Raw genomic sequence first — 20,489 nt, forward strand, 5'->3', positions numbered from 1 at the left:
TCTAGAAGGGGAGACAATGAAAGCCAGAGCTTATTCAGAGAAGACCCACATCCTCTGATGAGCTGGCCTTTCTCCACACTCCTCCACTTTCCCTACAATCTACTTGCTGCAGTTCAGCCCCACTGCATCTGCAGGTAACAAGGCACCTATTATCCCCATGCCCACACAATCACCTGGATTTCCACGAAGTGGATTACCAACAGGAACAATGTGAGTGTTTGTTCTCCTTGAATGGGAACCCTGTCTTCTGGAAGGAAACCACCAGGTTATTATTTGGGTTTGTTGTTTTTTTTTCCCTGGAAGAGTTTGGTAATAGATGACAGCATTTATTGTAGTTCTCAGAGGCAAGGCCTTGCTTCCAAATCGATAGCGATGATGTCAGCCTCTGGCAGGTAGCTCCTGCTCACTAAAACTGGTTTGTCCCTGGAAGAGAGCCCAGCTGGGCATGTGAGCAGGTTTAATTCTACAACAGCCTTTGCTAAGCTGCTGTGCCCTTCAGATGTTGTCAGACTGTTGTCCCGCCGCCCTCTTTGATCATTGGCCATACTGATTGGGGTTGATCGATGTGTTTTGCTAGATCATCCCAGGCTTAGAGACTCGTGCTTCCTCCTCCCCCCCCCAAGTGGTTCCTTTGCTACTGTTGGTGTTGCCCATTCACCTCTGGCCTCACTCTGCACAGCAGCCCAGAAGAAGAGGGCAAAGCTTATTGCACGTCTTCACTCAGAGGAGGCAAGTAAACGGGCAGTTGCAGCAAATAGGAGGAAGTGTAAAATCAATGCCTTTTTTTGATGTAAAGTTTCATTAAGATACTTCACAATACAATAATAAAAATCCTATTCTAAGCAGAAAATAGTAAAAAGAAAGAAAGAAGAAAAATAGTTAAAAGACTACAAACCCCCTCTCGCCAATCTAACCTAACTTTTATCCCCTGCAGAGAAGGATGTACCATCCCAGCTCTCACCTGGGAGAACCCTTTTCTTCCCCCAGCCAATGGCTGATGAAGAAGCAGACCCCACTTGCTGCCTTTTTCAAACCCCAAGAGGAAGGACCTGATGGTATCTCCCTGAGAAAAAGGAGGGCTGCTTGCTGCTTCACTGCGGATCACACGGTTGAAACATCTTTGGGTAAGGTTCAAGGATTGTTCCAAATACCCAGGTATAGACCTTGAGGTGTTAGGGAAAGGGCTATAGCTCAGTGACAGGGCATCTGCTTTGCGTGCAAAAGGTCCCAGGTTCAATCCTCAACATCTCCAGGTAGGTCTGGGTTTTGAGACCCATTTCTCAAAACCTGGAAAACTGCTGCCAGTCAGTGCAGACAATAGCGAGTGGGATGGACCAATGTTCTGACTCAGTTTAAGGCAGGTTCCTATATCCCTATAATGACGATGATTTAAATGGATGCTTTCCATGCCGCATTAATTTTATTCGAATTTAAAGTAAAGCACATTAAGAAAACAAAATGTTTTTTGAGGGTTTTTTTTCTCCTGTGTGTGTGTGTGTGTGTGTGTGTGTGTGTGTGTGTGTGTGTTAGTTATACCACCCCTATGACACAAAACAGTTAAATATCTAGGTCCCTTCTTTGCTAATGTATGCCATTTTGAAAATCTGATAAGAGTGTGGTTTGGCCTTCCATTATTGAAAGTGGCTAATTAACTGCCTTGTTTGCTCTCTCCCCCCCTTTAATTATGTCTAAATATTTACAGCTCAGTGGAACACACTTCTTATGTGAATATTTTTGCCTGGGTCAGGGTATTAACTCTCTCTCTCTCACACACACACACACAGGTCGTACATTTTACTGCTTCACAAACCAGCTCTAGGTTCTTTTGTCAAGGCTTTTAATAGCCTTCAGCGTTGGAAGGCTGCCTAGACAGTCACAGGATTGTCTGACTCATTGTAAGCTTCAGAAAACCGGCCGGACACAAAACTGAAAACGTTTTGTTTTTTAAGAACAAAAAACAAACACACACACACACAGTGTCAGTTTCTTAAGTATCTATATTCAAGGCCACGCTGTTGCACACCTCCCATTCATGGCAAAAGGGGGGATCGTGGCCTGTATCAGTTTCGATGCCGATTACACAACATGGAGACTGTTTGGGTAACACTTGGCGGTCGTTCCAAATAGCTGAGATTTCTGAAGTGTTTGAGAAGCTTGTTCAAGGTTGCATTCCAAATGCAAACAAGCGGCGTGCCTGCGTTATTATCCTGCATTTGTCATATTTACTGGGGCAAAGTATTTTGCACAGTCATGAGGCAAACGTGCTTATCGAACCACTTGAGAGCAAAGGTGGTATAATAACGTCAGGCAGCTTTCACCAAGCTGGTGCCCTCTGAACTACAACTCCCATCAGCTGTTCTGGCTGGGGCTAATGGGACCTATAGTTCAAAAGCATCTGGAGGGCACCTGTTTGTGCTAGGAGAAATGACCATTTGTTTTGCAATGTGACTGGGAAAGATACATTAAAAAAAAAAGCTTGAGGATTTTGTCAAAGAGGAACCACAGTACAGAGAAAAGCAAGCAAAGACAACCAGCGACTTGAAAACAAACTTCCCCCCAGTGCTAAGTATAATGTTTGCATCTGGTTAGCCAGACATTTGCACAATCCAACTCAAGGTAGGCATATTAATAACTTTCTTTTTTTTCTACCTCCCCGCAGTCAGTTCACATTTCTTCCTGACCGCTTCTAAGGTGTTGCATTTTGATGCTTTATAATAATGCAACTGCATGGCTAAATAAAGAGACACAGAGAGAAAGAGATCAGGGTTATGAAAGCTTTCGTCAGTGAGTCACAGGTCCCATCTCCCGATGCAGAATCCTGTGCTTCAGGCAGTTTCGGTATTAATCAGATAGCTGTTGCTAAGGGCTACAATCTGTTAACACACACATACAAAGAAAGTTGGATTCTTCATGTATTCACTGTCACAGGTGCTGTCTGTTAACAGCATTTAAATTCATCAAAACTGTGTTTGAGGACAGGACTGAAAAGACAGGGTGGGCTCTGTGATGAAACATGATGCGGGCGGGACCCTATATTATTTCTGATCTGTTTTGTTGTTGTTTAAATTTAAATGATGGGGGAAGGGAGATGTGGGGGGGGGGAATCTCTGTCTGTTGATGGTAGTGGAAGTTGGGCTTTTGATTCGGGAAACCAAGCCATGATTGAAATGGAATCTCTTGCCAAGATGGAGACCAACGGGAAATCACAATACTGGTGGTATCTTAAAGCATCTATAACAATTTGCAGTGTTCATCTGTTTCCTGGAGATCACTTTCCTCAACCAGGACCCCCTTGAGCAGGCGTCGGCAACCTTTTCTGCCTGTGGGCCAGAGGATTCCCACGGACTATCATCCGTGGGCCGGACATGGGCCGTACAGGCGCAGAAGCGATTTCCGGTGGCACTGCAGACATTTTGGAAATGGGCAGTGCAGCACCAGAAATCACTTCTGTGCATGTCCACGGCTGCACAGAAGTGATTTCCGGTGCTGGCTGCCCATTTCCAAAATGTCCGCAGCGCCAGAAATTGCTTCTGCAGCTGCGTAGACCCGATTTCCAGTGCTGCTCGGTGAGTCCCCGTGTCACGCTGCGCCAGTTTACCGCAGCGCGTGGGGGACTTGCCAAGCGGGTGTCTCGGTTCACGGGCGGCCCGTGAGCCAGATAAACAGCCTCCATGGGCCGTATCTGGCCCATGGGCCGGAGGTTGCCGATGCCTACCCTGGAGAGTCCATTTATCATGGGACTCCTCATTTTCCCCACCTTCATTGTGGTTTCTCCATCAAGTAATCCACAGAATATAGCAATGCTCTTCAATTGTGGGTCCCCAGATGTGGTTGGACTACAACTCCCACAATTCCTGACCATTTGGCTGAGCTGGCTGGGGCTGATGGGAATGGTAGTCCCCACAACATCTGGGGATCCAAGGTTGAAGAACACTGCCCTATAGGAAGGCAAATAGCCCAGGTCCGATGCGGAGTGGATTCCAATGCACATTTTAACCGACAACTGTGTGGAATGGAAAATGACAAATACCCCAGCACATATTTATTTTAACAAGCGCAATCATAACAATTAATAATTTAGTGTAACCACCAGTAACTCTCCCTTTGAAAGCCATTTCTTTCCCGACATGGAGCCTGGCAAGAGCTCCATCAATACCGTTTTGCCGGGGAGACGGATAGGCTGCTTGAGTCACTTTGCAATCCAAGAGAGTAACACTTCAATGCTTGCACATAAACCATCTAAAGAGAGAGAGAGAGAGAGAGAGAGAGAGAGAGAGAGAGAGAGAGAGAGAGAGAGAGAGAGAGAGAGAGAGAAGAAAAGAGATGGAGGCCGGGGGTGGGGAGGTAAGGGAGTCTGATTTTTCTTTAAACAGCCAAAGAGGGTGGTAAAAAAGAGATCGGGAATGCAGTGGGTAGTGGCCAAACTGCCAGGCACGGGAGGACTTAATTCTTGCTTTGCTTTAAATGCCATCTGTTATCTGTAATCATTGTAACAAGACAGCTTCCCATACGCTAATGATTTACTATATGTTTATAAGCCAAGATAGGAGCAATCCTAGGCACAAAAGAATGTCTCCAAATGAATTCTTTGAGTATCAGAAGAGCTTGCAGAGTTGCAGCGCTCTCAGCTGAAGAATGTGCAATGGGCCACAACACTGGGCTTTGGGAGAAAAAACAGAAAATGCAGCCACTCTCTGGCCCTCTCTGGTTCATATCTTTAGAGCCACCAGACACTAAAGTTGGTCCCTGGTGCCTGTTGTGAAAAGGATGACTCCCAAAGCAACAGGGTTAATGTGATTATAAAAGGGATATAAATGTAAACGGTGCTATTTTTCTAGAAAAAAGAGGTGCCAGAACTCACCATGAACACCTTCCTTGTTCTCTTATAATGGCAATAGCGCCCACCTGAGAGGTGCCGGAACTGAGTTCCAGTGAATTCTGGCTGAAAAAAGCCCTGAATGTAAAAATAATCGATGTGATTTTTATATATATATAAAAACCCACATTATTCATCCCCATCATGTTCAAACTTTTTAAAAACGGGGCATTTCCCTTACACTATTCAGTTTGAGTTAATCTGAGGGTCAAGCTAGACATGACAACAATCCATATTGACCCCTATTTGTCTAAAATAAGAGGTGTGGCTTATTTGGCAATTTTTTTTTAATTTGAACTTTTCCTGGTATCTTCTCTGCTGGGAGAAGTGCTTCAAGAAACTTATAAGCATCACACACATGGACTTTATCACATGGTTGGGGTGATGGACGACCTCATCCTTCCCATCCTTAAACAACTCCTCACCCACAATAATACAACAACCAGACTTAACATGGACACTGGTACCAGAGCCTGCAATAAACCCAGATGCCAACTTTGCTGCCACATACACCCGGACAACATTATTACTGGCCCCAACAACATCCAACATCCTATCTCAGGACTATTTAATTGCTCATCTTCTAACATTGTGTATGCCATCAAATGCCAACAATGCCCTTCAGCTCTCTATATTGGACAAACAGGCCAAACCCTACGCCAAAGGATAAATGGACATAAATCTGACATCAGGAATCACAAGACAGAGAAACCAGTAGGAGAACACTTCAATCTCCCAGGACATTCTATACAAGATCTCAAAGTAGCTGTCTTATTACAAAAGAATTTCAGAAACAGACTGGAAAGAGAAGTTGCTGAACTGCAACTTATTGTTGTTGTTTAATCATTTAGTCGTGTCTGACTCTTCGTGACCCCATGGACCAGAGCATGCCAGGCACTCCTGTCTTCCACTGCCCCCCGCAGTTTGGTCAGACTCATGTTGGTGGCTTCGAGAACACTGTCCAACCATCTCGTCCTCTGTCGTCCCCTTCTCCTAGTGCCCTCCACCTTTCCCAACATCAGGGTCTTTTCCAGGGAGTCTTCTCTTCTCATGAGGTGGCCAAAGTATTGGAGCCTCAGCTTCAAGATTTGTCCTTCCAGTGAGCACTCAGGGCTGATTTCCTTCAGAATTGATAGGTTTGATCTTCTTGCAGTCCATGGGACTCTCAAGAGTCTCCTCCAGCACCATAATTCAAAAGCATCAACTCTTCGGCGATCAGCCTTCTTTATGGTCTTATTACCAAGCTTATTACCAAGCTTAAAACCATGGTGGCGCTGTAGTTAAACCACTGAGCCTAGGGCTTGCTGATCAGAAGGTCAGCAGTTCGAATCCCTGTGACGGGGTGAGCTCCCGTTGCTCGGTCCCAGCTCCTGCCAACCTAGCAGTTTGAAAGCACGTCAAAATGCAAGTAGATAAATAGGAAGGTAAACGGCGTTTCCATGTGCTGCTCTGGTTTGCCAGAAGCGGCTTTGTCATGCTGGCCACATGACCTGGAAGCTATATGCCGGCTCCCTCGGCCAATAATGCGAGATGAGCGCGCAACCCCAGAGTCGGTCACGACTGGACCTAATGGTCAGGGGTCCCTTTAACTTTACCTAAAACCATGGAGAGACCAGGTCTGAATAAAGACATTGGATTCTTATCTCATTATACATGATAAAGCTATCTTTAGCCATCTCACCCCTTGCTTTTTCCTGTAAGACCAATTGCAGTCGTTAACAGTCAACAGTCAGCCAATCACCCACTCCCACCACAAGGAGGGAGTAATACCCCTCCCCACCCTCTCGCTATATATAAGCATCTGGTGACTTCTGTTTCAGTGTATCTGAAGAAGTGTGCATGCACACGAAAGCTCATACCAATGACAAACTTAGTTGGTCTCTAAGGTGCTGCTGGAAGGAATTTTTTTTATTTTTTCTCATCCTTCCCAGACAGCTATAGGTGATGCCACTCAATAAATTCAAGCAGCTATTCTCTCATGGCCAGATTCCATGCTACCCCTTTCTCTCTCTTTTTGGCTCAGCGATTAATATTTGTGCTAAGCATGCCTGAAACATGAAGACAATATGAGGTGGGTGTTGCTTCCTGTTTTTGACTCCATTAGCAGTTTGGCAGCCATGCTATATCAAATTGTCAGAGGGTTCCAACTTGGCGTGGCTCACGTTATTCTTCCTCATCATGAAATAACAAAATATTTATCCAAATTAAGGACAGCTAACTAGAAACCCAAAGTCCTGCAGATGAAGTCAGATCAGCCTTGGAAGGGATTTCAATGCCGTTGCCATATCTGCGCTTCACAGAACGTAAGCTGAACTTACCAGCTGTGTTTATATCTAGTTTCAATGCCCATTTATCCGCATAAGCTCCTTTAAATCTCCAGATAGATAACATCACAACCCCTGTATTCCAATTGCCAAAAGCTATCCCAGAGCAAAACAGCTAATAAAAAGATACCCAGAGGCTCGTATGTATGGTAATAGGGTAGGGGATGGGGTGGGGGTTGGTACTGACACATTCTCAGCTCCAGAACATTCCTTGAGTGTCTCAGTTTCTTCCCTCTGCGACAGTAAATGTTTGAGGAGTTCCTGTTAGAGATGAACAAACAGTAGCTATGATTGAACATTGTGAGTCAGAATCTTAACAAGGAGGTACGTCTGTCTGTCTGTGTGCATGTGTGGCATTAATGGAGAGAGTGCATAGCTTGTCTGGATTTCACTGAGATGAACTATATTTAAAGAAGAGCTGCGAATGCAAGGACCCCCCCCCCAATCTAAAACAAAAACAAAACCCACCGACACACCGCTCGATGTCTCAGTAAGCACAAATTACCTTGGCGATGGCTGGTTGATCCAACCGCACCAGGGAACTTTCATTTTCCCCTTCATTTATACTGGGAAGGGGAAATTAGCAGTCTCTTTAATGGGCTAAGGATAATAAAGCCCATGCTGGCAAGAAAAGGTAAAGTATCAAGTATTTTCATCTTGGTGAAATGGGTCCAAAAGTCATCACTGCTCTCCATATCTGAGGAAGAAAATGATGCTGTGTTGCTTAAACCTTTGATTAAGGAGGAGCCTGTCACTGAAGCTGTGCCTCTCTCAGCTCTGCCTTTGGCCCCCTCATTTTTGGGGGGGTGAAGGCTGGGCCTCTTTATAAAATATATTGTGGGACTGAAGTCACCTCAGCCACTAGGAATTGGGGCCTATGCTCCCATCATACCTGACCATTGGCCCTGCTGGCTCAATACTAATAGGAGTTGTAGTCCAAAATGCTAGTAGCGCAACACATTGTCTACCCCTGATCTCTGTTTGTGTGTGTGTACAGTGGTACCTTGGTTTAAGTACACAATTGGTTCTGGAAGTCTGTACTTAACCTGAAGCGAACTTTCCCATTGAAAGTAATGGAAAGTGGATTAATCCGTTCCAGAAGGGTCCGCGGAGTACTTAAACTGAAGCGTACTTAACCTGAAGCAAACTTTCCCATTGAAAGTAATGGAAAGTGGATTAATCCATTCCAGACGGGTCCGTGGAGTACTTAAACTGAAGCGTACTTAACCTGAAGCAAACTTTCCCATTGAAAGTAATGGAAAGTGGATTAGTCCGTTCCAGACGGTCCGCGGAGTACTTAAACTTAAGCATACTTAACCTGAAGCAAACTTTCCCATTGAAAGTAATGGAAAGTGGATTAATCCATTCCAGACGGGTCCGTGGAGTACTGAAATTGAAAGTACTCAAACCGGAGTGTACTTAAACCGAGGTATGACTGTAGTTGGGTTTTTTTAAAATTGCATACCTCCCTTCTGCATTCCTGTTGACAACCTATAGAAATGTGTGGACCAAACATACAACAAAAATCATTGGCATCCTATAGCAATTCAAAATATACCTAAAATTAAACAGTTTTTTTTAAAAAAATCCAAACATTTGTTTCACATATAACGTTATGGGATAATAACAAAATATCTGCAATAATAAAACAAAGCCACCCCACCAATTACAATCAAGCATTAAATTATTAATCAGCAAGACAATATAAGAAAACTCACAAAGCATAAAATGTCGGTGACTATAGCTTGTTTTGTATTTTCATAATTAAACAGTTTTTTAAGCGGATTTAATTATTTTTTCCATTTCTGCACTACGTCTGCATTCTTCACAGTTCAAAATTTAATGAAACTTATCTTTTCAGTCATGAGTTCTAAGGCATTAATTCACCTACAAATGAAAAAGAGATGAACATTGATTCATATGAATAGGTTCTTTTTATATTCCTCTTACTTCCTGTCTTCATTTATTGCAATTTTAGAATTCTGCTTCTTTCGTCTTGAAAAACTCCTCTAGGTTAAAGCCTTATATGAAGGATTCTATATGAAATAAAATTTTATAGTGTGAGACTTTGGTAAAACCCCTGTCAAATATATGATATAGCTTAATCACGGAATTATACTTGAAGATTAAATATTTGCCTCTGGAAGCTCTAGGGAATGCTAAATTTCATTTTTTTTCCCTCTCTTAACTAAGTATTCTATTAATTAATGCACTTCAAAGTGATTAAAAGCAGTTTTCAAATAATGAACAATACAGAGACAGACAAGTTAATTGATGGATTGGTGTATGAGCACAGTCCTAATGGATTAAAATTTGCATATTAACATAGATCCAATCTTTTTGTCCTTAATGAGCCACTTGTTACATTTCATCTTCCTTTGAGTTACTCCGTGGAAGATGAAATGATGCACTCACTGGATTGGTGCCTCAAGAGAACAGGAAGCAAACTTTAATAGTGTTTTTTTTATTACTTATTAAGTAAGCCCTCCTAGACACAGGTCTACAACAGGAGGTAATAAAGTGCATCCCATTACTATTGAAAGCTATATTTCATAGGGATAAACTATATTTCATAGGGATCTGTCAGACATCTAAAAAGTTGCAGGGGACATTGCAGTCTCTAGGCAAGAAATGGTGGGAAGGGGCTGAATCCCTCCCCTATTTTTCCCAACTGAGGATGTGTATTGGAAAGTCCTTGAGTTAACTGGGGAAAGCCTTGCTTTGGGGCTTCCCACAGGCATAGCTAAGTCAGTAGAGCTTAATCTCAGGGTCCTGAGTTTGAGCTAGATGACCCTGGTGGTCCCTTCCAACTCTAGATTCCTATGAACTGGTTGACTAGCAAAACGCAGAAACTAAAAATTAGGCACTAACAGTCGCAAATGATTGAGTAACTAAGTAAGCCTTTGGGCAAGCACCTCAAACCAGACAAGCCTGGGGAATTAATTCCGAATTCTGTAATAGTAATTTGCAGACCACCTGCCCTAAGGTCAAATGGGTCTGTGAAAACAGAGGAAGGCTTGAGATCACTGTATAAAGTGTTGAGACACTCTGGTGATGAAGGTTGTATTTTATGCCAAGCCTCATTCATGTTGCCTGTTTTTAGAGACTCCGTGCTTCCCCCAAGGAGCTCACAGAATTATCATCATCATCATCAACAACAACAACAACACTGTTATTATTTCAAGAAGAAGTACCAAGATGGGCTAGATAGAGAAACTTCAAAGGTTACATTTGACCCTCGAGCCCGAGGTTCTACATCCCTGATCTATGAGAAAAGCAGCAAGGTGAAGATAGGAAAGATTTCAAACACCTTGATCTATATAAATACATCAATGAAATTGACTACTGAGTATCCTCCCCTGCCAGCTTTGCTTTGGTAGATCCATCACATGTCCTGATGGGACAAATGTAGGGTTGTACAGTTAGGCAGGAATAACTAGATGCACAAATATAGGATGGGGACGACGACACCTTGCTTGACATGTGAGAAAGATCTACAAGGTCTTAGTAGACCATGAACTTAACGTGTGTCAATGGTGTGATGCAGCAGCTGCCAAAAAAAAGAAGAAAGAAAAGCTAATACAATCTAGACTGCATAGACAGAAGTAGATCAAGTAATAGTCCTGCTCTATTCTGCCTTGGTCAGACCACACTTGGAGTCCTGTGTCCAGTTCTGGGCACCACAGTTTAAGAAGGATATTGGGAAGTTATCATGTGTGCAGAAGAGGGCAACCAAGATGATCAGGGGTCTGGAAACCAAGCCTTATGATGAATGCTTGAGGGAGCTATGTATGTATGCTAAAGGTAAAGGGACCCCTGACTATTAGGTCCAGTCGTGACCGACTCTGAGGTTGCGGTGCTGGCCAAGGGAGCTGGCGTACAGCTTCCAGGTCATGTGGCCAACACGACTAAGCCTCTTCTGGTGAACAAGAGCAGCACACAGAAATGCCGTTTACCTTCCTGCTGTAGCGGTACCTATTTATCTACTTGCACTTTGACGTGCTTTTGAACTGCGAGGTTGGCAGGAGCTGGGACCGAGCAACGGGAACTCATCCCGTTGCGGGGATTCAAACCGCCGACCTTCTGATCGGCAAGCCCTAGGCTCAGTGGTTTAACCCACAGCGCCACCATCTTCAAATATCTCAAGGGCTTGGTTTCTCCTACCCCAGAGGATAGGACCTCTGCTTTGCCAGGGGTTGGACTTGATGACCCTTGGGGTCCCGTCCAGCCCTACAGTTCTCTGATTCTATGCCTCATCATACCTTCCAGAACCAGGGAAACTGTGATCACTGTTACTCAAGATGTTCCAGCACATAGATTTCCCTCTCTCTTTCTTCCTCCAGTAACTGGCGGTTCATCATCTTTAAAAGCTTCTTAAGGGAAGCCGAATAAATTCCCAACAACTAAAACAAACTGCATGAGGCAAGCTTTTATTTTGTTCTCTAATGGTTCTCTGTTAGGGAAAGTGAATAATTAAGACAGCTTGGCTTGTTCTCACACTTCTCTCTCTCCCCACCCCCCACCCCTTTTGAGGACGCACAATATGAACGAGTCAGTAATATATGAAGGCATTAGCTGCAGCTATTTCAGAAGTGAGCACCGTGTAAAACAACCTCTTCTAAATGTTTAATACGGTGTGGGGGTGGGGAAATCAGGGTTGTTTACATTTAAATGCAAATGCTGGAATAAAAGAACTCAGAGAAGGTGTGATTTGGATCCTACAGGTCTTTTGAGCTTCCATGAGACTGGCGGGTTCCCCCCACCCTATCTTCCGGGGGAAATTATAAACTATTATTCCCCACTGTGAGAACATTGGCAGAGAAGAGAATAGCTCCAATTTTTGCTCTAATGTATTTGGCGCACATCCAGAAGTTAGGAGAAATGGGGTGTGTGTGTGTGTTTGGGGAGGGGCTGCTTGCTACAAAAGTGAGATTAGTAGCTATTGCCTCCATGTGCAGTAATTGAGAGAGTCAGGAAAGTGAAGGAATTCTTGGGGGTTTCTTTCATTCTTTCCATCATGCACAGTGTGAACATAAAGATGGAGCCAAAGCTCCTCATTTGGTGGGTTTATAGGTTCAGCATTCACTTTAATGTTATTTCCACTAGTATATGCAAAATAAATTTGCACATTTTACCCCAATGTATGCATTTGGGGGACAACTGCACCACAAAATTCATTTTCCAAGTTTCGAAGGATGGCTGTGTCTCAGTTCTCATGTTGCACCTCTAAATGCAAACTGAAAGGCATTTCTTCCCCATCCCTAGTGGTGGGGGAGTGAGGGACATTTCCTGGTGGAAAACTTTTCAGATTGACCAAATATTTTAGGACTCCTACAACTGTAATCTGTTCTGCGTTTAAATGGGTTTCAAAAGGACCATCAAGGGAAGGTGCTATTTCAGCTATGTGCTTCAACGCAGAGTTTTCTCATCTAGGTCAAAGGTTTTTGAAGTCATGTAAATCCAAGAACCTAGAAGGTTTGAATATCTACGCTAACCTCTTTGGAACTTCTTAAAATAGAGCAACTGCCGAAACATGATCCAGTTGCATGAATGGATGCCGAGATGCCATTCTATTTTCATAGCGACATGCATGTTGTAAGGCACATCAGAAATAAATGGCAGTAGCGAGGGAAAGAGCAGGCAAGCTCTGGGGATTTCCAGTAGTCCGTTTTGCAATATCTATCTCTAGGTTTGTTTCCTTTCCGATGCCTTGTTTACATCCCTGCCTCCAAAAGCCCAAAATGAATGCTGTTTCCATCACCCGACACATTCCTTATAAGGCAAGAAACAACTGTACCTATTTTAAAGGTGGGGAATTGAGGCTGACACATATTGGCTCACTCAATGTTGCAAGCTGCTGTGTTACATGTGTGTTGCTGGAACTTGTTTCTTTTTACTGTCATCATAATCTCTTTCATTTCTGTCGTGTTCCATTTCTTTATTTGGCTTTTCGATTGATTGTTTAGTCTTGTTATGGAATCTAGGAACAACAGAGGAACACAGGAAGTTACCTTTTGTCAAGTCATGCCACTAGTCTTTCTAGCTCAACTGGCGGCGGCGGCAATCCAGAGTTTTGGACAGAAGTCTTAGGAGATGCCAGAGATTGAACCTGGGACCTTCTGCATAGAAAACGGATGTTGTACCTGATGATCTCCAGGTGTTCTAGACAACATCAGTCATCGGCCCCAAGCAACATAGCTAAGGTCAGCTGTGCTAGCTAAGGCTCAGGGGAATTGCAGTTCTAAACATCGGGAGGGTACTAGGGTGAGGGAGGCTATTCTAAACACTTGTCTGCTCATGGCTTCCCATATGGACTTTGGAAGCCCAACTGAAGTGTGACATTGCATGCCAGGCTAATGACTAATATCTCCACTTCTAAGTATATATTGTCCCACCTTGATTTCACTGATGTGATGGGACCCTGAGTCATCCTTGGCCTTGAGGGCAAACCTTGTTAAAGCACCACTGAGACAGCTGAGTCATATTTGAACAAGATAAAATCAAGGGTCAGTGATTAATAAGAAATCATAGCTACTACATTAGGGCAGGAAATAAAGGTTTTGGACCACCTGGTCTGTATCAGATGCACAGATCTACCAGGAGTTATTAGTGAACATGGTCAAGAGGTGCAAAAGCCATATGATCACAAGTGTTTTATTTTCTTAATGAGAAGAAAAACAAATCATTTGATTTTTGTAAGTGCCCTGTTTCTCGTGCGTATCCTCTGAGGGGATCTATTTTGGAATAACAGGCCCATCCCACCATGCAACGTTTCCTTGAACACTGAGAATGCTTCTTGCCTGCCTGGATGAAGCTTAGAGGGGGAAGCGTGAGTGTAAGGAATCTAGCCTACTGCACAATGGTAACATTTACATGTTTTGCTCCGCCTACTTTTGTCATTGGCTCAATTCATCGCTAGTATGTGGCCCCTGGAAAGTTGTCGTGAATGGTATGTGGTCCTCAGGCTGAAATGGTTTCCCCAGCCCCAGTCTAAAGAGTTTGCATGGTATGTGTCATTAGGTCAGGAGCCTAAAATTACTTTATTGCTACACCAAGTGACACATTTGCACATCAGCTGCATTTTTTTGAAAATGTGAGTTTGCAGCTTCCTCATTGGCTCTTGTCCTTACTCTAGAATGAGATTATTGGGTAGATTTTTGTTTGCGTTGTTGTTATTAAATTACTTTTGTATACCGCCCTTCATCTGTAGATCTCAGGGCATTTCACAGCATATAAATACAAAATAAAAATACACATCTGGAAAAACAATTCCCCTCAACCTCCCTTTTAAAATAACCCTCTATAAGGACTGAAATGCATTTTAGCTCCACATTATAGTTGAGCACCGCCAACTGTTTCTGGGGTTAATAAGCATTTGTCTGTGTTTTTAATTATTTAAAGAAATCCTCGAATTCACTACATGAAGCGTGAGAGATGAATAATTTACACGTTGTGTCAACAACCAGGAAAGGGCCGAAAGCTTGTGTATATATATTAAAGGGGAGGGAGGAAGGAGAAAGAAGGCGCGAATGCCAGAAAGACTGGAATGCCACATTACAAATGGCACACCAAAGGAATGCACCAGAATAAGGAAGAGAATCAAAGAAGGTGAGGCAGTGCGGTGCAATGGTTGGAGTGGTGAACTAGGCCCTGAGAGGACAGGGTTCCAAAATTCACTCCATTACAAAGCTCATTGGGTGACCTTGGGCCAGTCACCATCTCTCAGGCTAACCTGGCGTAGGAAACAAACATGGAGGAGAACCATGTACTTTAACTTGACCTCAGAAAGGTGGGGTAGAAATGCTATTAACTAATAAAGAGCAGAGCAATCCACACACAAACACACACACACACACACACACACACACACACACACACACACACAATATGCCAGACTGGAGGTGGTGGAGGCATGAGTGGAGATGTCTCAATAAACAATTTTTGGGATTACAGCAGTGGTTTCCAATACAGTGGTACCTCGGTTTATGAACACAATTGGTTCCGGAAGTCTGTTCATAAACTGAAGCGTTCATAAACTGAAGCGAACTTTTCCATTGAAAGTAATGGAAAGTGGATTAATCCGTTCCAGACGGTCCGCAGAGTACTTAAACTGAAGCGTTCATAAACTGAAGCGAACTTTCCCATTGAAAGTAATGGAAAGTGGATTAATCCGTTCCAGACGGGTCCGCGGAGTACTTAAACTGAAGCGTTCATAAACTGAAGCATGGGTGTAATTGGTTCCGGAAGTCTGTTCATAAACTGAAGCATTCATAAACTGAAGCGAACTTTCCCATTGAAAGTAATGGAAAATGAATTAATCCGTTCCAGATGGGTCCACGGTGTTCATAAACCGAAAATTCATAAACCGAGGTGTTCATAAACCGAGGTTCCACTGTATGTGTTTCAAGGAACCATGTTTTGGTCACTGTATTTTAATTTATTTGTTGAAAAGTTCATGGGGTTTCTCAAGATCCACAATGTTGGGCAAGCTTCCTTGAAGGGGAGCTTTGCTTCCAAGGATGACCTTTCCATGAAATGCACAGCATCACGAGAGTGCAAGGTATATATTTCCAAGATCACCCTCTCTGTTCAAGAGGGCCTAAGGAACTGGCCTAGAGCCCACACTTGGTGTACATGGCTCCAGAAAGTAGCAGATCTTGCACAGGTTCCTGTGGGAAAGCAGAACAAATTCCTTGAAGGTCGAACGTTTGAAACCCACTGGATTAGAGAAATGCTAAAAAGAAGTCTAACAATGTACAAAAGAAGAGTGGGGAGCTTTTCAGTCATGCATCAAGAATATCAAGTCATGTCTCAAGTCTGAAACAAGAGTAGTCAATGTGGTGCCTTTCAGATGTTTGGACAATGGTCAGGGATGATGGGAGTTGTAGTCCAATATCTGAAATGCTAGCTGTGATCAAAGCAGTGGGCAGGGGCCTTCTTAAAGTGTATATGTTCTTAATATGAGGCCATTTACTTTTACACTTTTTCTCTTTTTTGGTAAATGAGAACACTGCTGTATAGACAGAGCAACAACCCAAAATTGATGGGCTACATATTGAATCATTGATGCCTTGCGATGTGCGTGCTGGCTGGCAAATTGACATGCAAGGAAGCAAATTTGAATATGTTATCTGCACAGTTTCTGGGAAGGAGGCCATCTTTACCCTTCTCGGTAAGCAAGAAACATTTCGTGCATTTGGCTGGTGGCAGGGAGAGACTTTAGCGAAGTGATTTGCATACAAAAGGTGAAACACATTCATTCCCTGGCATCTGCAGTTTAAAGGACCACATGAGAGAACTCTGCTGTTAGAGTGGCCATGTGTCCTACCCCACAGAGGACTGTCCTCTATATGACTATTATGGCACGTTAGTTGCTTGTTAGCTGAAGGTCTTCAAGCAACTTACAACAGATTCAAAGCATAAATATAAATACATAATAGCAGAACAAACAGGTCCCCTATATCAGGAGAGGGGAATGCGTTTCAGTCAAAGGCCACATTTCCATACCCTCCAAGTGTCCCCATTTGGAGGGTAGTGTATGCAGATATTGGGAAGTTTTGGGAAGTGTATGCAGATATTTGGGCATCCCTTTAAAATAGGCATGTTAACTATCTATAGACATTAAGGTGGGATTAAATACCCCCTTTGTCAAGAAGGCCATTTCTGCTCATTATCATCCAGCACAATTGTCTCCAATTTCCTCCCCAGAAGGAAATAAAAGGAAAACACTAACCACATCTACTGCCTCTCACATGTTTGATATGAGAGTTAATTTATCCTGCTCCATAATTAATCATCCCCCCTTCCACTGTGACACCAGCACAATGCCATTTGCAATTCCTTTGCTCGTCGTCGCTGTCAGTACCGCAAGTGACGTTTCCGGTAATTACAGGGAAATATTACATGACATGATTGGGAGATACATGGAGCAGAAGGCTCCAATTCAGCCGTGAAGTCAACTCCGCTTTCTGAGTGATCAAACCAGCCAAACTGTGATCCACACATCTGAGTTAAAACAAAAAAAGAAATCAAAAAGACAAATGCATTCTTTAAACTTGTCTTCTTTGTCCGCCTGTGGATTAACACAGCATCACCGACCTGCAAGAATAAGGCCAAGGCAGATGACTTTAGGATGATACCATCTGACTGACTGCAGGTACGTCCAGCCTTTACAGTGGCTCCAGTAGAGTAACTTCTTGTCCTGTATCGATTCAATTCCTCCCTTGTCTTGTTTCTCCCTCTGCAGCAATCCTCTTGGGACTCTGCAATGTATCCGTTAGTTAAATGAAGGTTGAAACCATCACTTTGAGTCTTTCCGGGGAAGATCCTCCTTAATCGTGTCTGAAAGATGCTGATATACTGTTTTCCTCCGTTCATGTTCTATTTCCCCTGAGGTTAGAATCTCTAAATCATTCTATTCTCTCATGCTATGGACTGACCACAGATGCAAATGGCCTCTTCCTTTGCATTTTCTGCTGTAACAACAGCTTCCCTCCTTAAGCTCTACAGTGTCTCTCTTCTAAGGGAGAGGCTCATTCCCATTCAGTCAATGAGGCCCCATTGGCATGTTACATTTAAAGCAGCATCGTACCACTTTAAATAGTTGTGGCTTCCCCCAGGGAATCCTGGGAACTTCATATTGTTAAAGGTGCCGAGAATTGCCAGGAGACCCCTATTCTCACCAGAGAGCTGCAATTCCCTAAGTTCCCTGGCAAAAAGAATGGATTCCTAAACCACTCTGGGAACTGCTAGCTGGGGCTGATAGGAATTGCAGTCTAACAACATCTGGGGAGCCCAGGTTGAAGAGCACAGCTTTAACTAAAGACACTTCTCTCACTGGAAGTTGAGCCAGCCACCCAGAGGCAGCTCTACAATATTTATGGCTTAGTTTGCAATTGCTGAAGCAACGTTTGCGTCTTTCCCTATAAGTCCCCACTATGAGGTCCTTGTGGAGCTGTTCAAGGTGCTGTCCGGATCCTGAACTCTTTCCTTGCCTTCCTGAAAGCTGGGCTTTGCCCTGCTCTGCTTCTTGATTCCTCTTGAACTCTAGCTAGGAGTCATCTGTGTTAGCAGAGCAGCTGAATTGCAGCTAGGAAGCCAAATCATGTGCAATACAGAGTCTTTTCTTGAACTTAAAACAATGTCCAAACATTAGTTGAAATATTCAGAAGCTTTTGCTTGCAGAACATGTAGCTAAAGAAGAATATATGCAAAGTGTTTCCATTCACATGCTTATCCAAGCATGGGCTTGTTTTTTCTTAGTTGAAGATTACAGCTTCTTCCTTAAACATTCAAACAAGCTATGTCTTTCTTTCCAGTATTTTTACACAGTCTTCTGTGCATTACCCAGCTAGACCACGCAGTTCCTTCTAAGAGGTTTCCACTTTCTCCTTCCAGCAGACTTCTCCTTACTGCTCCTTTGAGAGAACATCAACTTCTGTACTTCTTTCTGTCACATACATCCCCACAGAAACAATAGCACTCCCCTCCTGTATTGCATTTAGAGAGAGAGTTATCTAACACTGTCTCTTCTTCAATGTTCATGAAGAGGCAGCCAATGCAGTCAAGTCACTCACATACAAAACAAAATGGAGAATGTAATAAGATATGTCACGTGACTAAAGTTAACCAATCACACAAGAGCTTCTGGGGAACACCCCAGAATTAAACACACAATAATGCATTTAAGCATTGCCAATTTGAGTAAATTAAATCACTGTACTTAACAATCTGCGTAGCCCACAGAACCATGCCACATATTTCATTATTAGAGGAAACATACCAATAGTCCCACCAAAGTACCGTACATTGAATTAGTGATAAGCTTGCCCTTTCTCTTGCATTACTCTCCTTTGTGTCAGATTTTTCCAGGAAGGAGAAAAAAAAATCTCTAAACTTTTCAAAACAGAAGGAGCTAGAGCTGGATTAGAGGCAACAACGATCAAATTCTAATTTAATTTGGACTCCCCCCCCCACTTCCCTACCAATAACCATACAAATGGAGCTACATTTATAGGCTAAGTGGCTACAAACACATTGCCCTTCTGATCACATAGTTGTAACTCATTACAAATCAATAGGGTGCTAAATTAAAGCCTGTTCTTTTGTATCTGACAGATTATGCACAAAAGAGGCAATATTAGCCCCCTCTGACTATAGTAATCAACAAATGCCGATGCTTTTTTCCCCTTCTTCCAGCCCATAAATTGCAATGGCAAAAGATGAAACTCCAGTGAATTTGGTATTGAAGGTGACTGGACTCGCATGGGTAGAAAATGGGCTCCTGCTAAATAAAGGTCACATTAATGTAGTTAGTAAATGTGAATCACGTTTCCTGCTAAACAATCTGTCCGAGGCGAGTTCCTCCTCAAGTTCTGCAGCAACCAAATCTAGTAAGTCATCTTCATCTGAACCACCCGTCTCTTCCACATATGGTCCTGGATGTTAAGCAACAGAACTCACTGAAGCATTTCCTAGTGGAGGTAGAACATGGTCATTGTAACTAGCAGCCACTCATAGCTTTTAATGTTGTCCAAATCAGTGGCTATCACTGCATCTTGTGGTAGCAAATTCCACATTTAAGTGTGCAGTACCTGAAGAAGTACTTTCTTTGGTCTGTGCTGAATCTTCCACCATTCCACTCCATTAGGTGTCCCCAAGTTGTAGTATGATGAGTAGGGATGTAAGAAGGCAGCAATTTCTATCCCATTCTGTGTTCGTCACAGCGTTTCTGCTAGGCTACGTTTCAGCTTCTGCTAAAACCTACATTGTTCCTTTTGATATCTACTAACATTCAATGCATTTCCATGGAAGGGAAACATCAAATAAATGCAATGCATGGGAACTTTTCACAAATTACTTAAAAAGACAACAAAAGGGCTTGGACTCATTGGCAGGTTTTGAATAAACACTTGCAAATTTATTGGTAGAACACATGGCAGATAAAGTAATGATATGTACAAATGCATATTATAACATGCAGAAAATAATATGTATTAACAAATCAGAGAGGGAAGCTGAGGGAAGTCTCGAAGATGTGGCAGAGGGAGGGAGGGAGGGAGGGAGGGAGGGAGGGAGGGAGGGAGGGGAGGGAATAAAAATGAGAAAATGTAATTGATTATATTGATTGATAACTTGTCTTGCTAAATTTGTTTAATAAAAAATTACATAAAAAGAAAGAAAGAAAGAATGAAAGAAAGAATGAAAGAATGAAAGAAAGAAAGAAACATCAAACACAATGCAAAATGTAACCTAATTATTTACATACTTTTTGCGGACTAAAAAATAGC

General features: G+C 42.9%; 1 long non-coding RNA gene across 1 annotated transcript; it reads left to right on the plus strand.

The window, feature by feature from the left end:
- The first annotated feature begins 494 nt into the window (after nt 1–494).
- LOC148684288 (uncharacterized) lies at nt 495–20,236 on the plus strand. The gene is made up of 3 exons (XR_015946328.1): nt 495–1,124; nt 16,207–17,356; nt 17,447–20,236. It is a non-coding gene; the product is annotated as an uncharacterized LOC148684288 (long non-coding RNA).
- The last annotated feature ends 253 nt before the right edge of the window (nt 20,237–20,489 follow it).

Source organism: Zootoca vivipara, chromosome 11 (genome assembly GCF_965207765.1).
Source record: "Zootoca vivipara chromosome 11, rZooViv2.hap1.1, whole genome shotgun sequence".
Taxonomy (NCBI): domain Eukaryota; kingdom Metazoa; phylum Chordata; class Lepidosauria; order Squamata; family Lacertidae; genus Zootoca; species Zootoca vivipara.